The sequence below is a fragment of the Cryptomeria japonica genome, unplaced genomic scaffold, assembly GCF_030272615.1.
Source record: "Cryptomeria japonica unplaced genomic scaffold, Sugi_1.0 HiC_scaffold_65, whole genome shotgun sequence".
Taxonomy (NCBI): domain Eukaryota; kingdom Viridiplantae; phylum Streptophyta; class Pinopsida; order Cupressales; family Cupressaceae; genus Cryptomeria; species Cryptomeria japonica.
The window spans coordinates 453366-454693 of NW_026728887.1; the positions used below are offsets into that span (position 1 = coordinate 453366).

At 61.5% G+C, this 1328-nt stretch overlaps 1 non-coding gene across 1 annotated transcript; it reads left to right on the forward strand.

Annotated features, from left to right (window-relative positions):
* Positions 1–956: 956 nt before the first annotated feature.
* On the forward strand, positions 957–1075 carry LOC131863564 (5S ribosomal RNA). The gene has a single exon (XR_009362464.1). It is a non-coding gene; the product is annotated as a 5S ribosomal RNA (ribosomal RNA).
* The last annotated feature ends 253 nt before the right edge of the window (positions 1076–1328 follow it).

Sequence of the window (1328 nt, forward strand, 5' to 3'; positions counted from 1 at the left end):
CCAGGGTGGGTCCCAAGGTGAGTGCAAAGGTGGGTGCCAGGGTCAAGGTGAGTGCCAATGTGGGTTCCAAGGTGCCAGGGTCAGGGTGAGTGCCAATGTGGGTTCAAAGGTGCTAAGTTGGGTGCGAGGTTGGGTGCGAGGGTGGGTGGGTGCCAAGGTGTGCTAGGTGGAAGCCCGGGTGGGTCGGCATCCCATGGGTGTCGAGTTGGGTGCCTGATGGGTGCTTCTTGTCAAGTTTTAGTCGTCGGGACTCATTTCGAGCCTTAGAGGTCGTTTCTTGTCCGGTTGCCCTGTCTTCGACCTGGGAACCCAATTTTGGTCCTCGGGTCCCATTTTTTTTTGTCTCGCATCCCACTTTTGGCCTGTGGCCTTTTCGGGGTCGATTCTCGTTTTGGGCATCAGAGCATGTTTCTTCTCCTAAAACCCAATATTTGTTTATTAAGTCTCGGAACACATTTTTGTTCTCGTGGACCCATCATGGGTCTTGGAACGCATTTGTGGTCCTTGGGTCCCATTTTGCATCCCGAAACTTGTGTTTTGGTGCTTGATCCCTATTTTGGGTGCCCACCTTGCACCAAGTGCGCACCCGGGGCAAACCGAGCGCCTTGGTGCACCGGGGCAAGATCGAGCGTGCACCCGAGGCGCCCCGAACATGCACCAAGGTGCACTCGGCCCACATGTGAGCGCAGGTCGTTGCGCCCGAGGTGGTGTGTGGGCACCGCGTTGCAGACGGGACACTGCACGCACACGACGCCCCCTACAGGTGCACGCACGTAGGCCGGGCCGGGTGCACACCCGACGCCCTAGCAAGGTGCGCGCACCCGGGCAGGGCTCACACTTGGCGAACGGGGCGCACTTCGCGAGGGAGGGTGTGCACCTCGACGGGGGTGGGTGGCCGGGGTGGATTCGCACGTGGGTCGCGGTTTGCTAAGTACACACTGCGACAAGCTCATAACGGGTGCGATCATACCAGCGTTAGTGCACCGGATCCCATCAGAACTCCGCAGTTAAGCGCGCTTGGGCCGGAGTAGTACTGGGATGGGTGACCTCCCGGGAAGTCCCGGTGTTGCACCCTTTTTTAGTTTTTCGCCGGGCATCGCAATGCTATTTGAATAAACCTTTTGCCCGTTTGCGTTCTCGTCGGGGCCGGGCCGGGCCGGGGTGCGCTGCCCGCACTACCGCGCGCGCGGGGGCGACACCGAGCGCGCACCCGAGGCGCCCCGAGCACACAGGCCACGGTGCAACCCGGGCGTTGTGCGCGCACCCCGGTGCGCCCGAGGTGCTGCGCGCGCACCCAGGTGAAATCGGTGTGCACCTCGGCCAGTGCG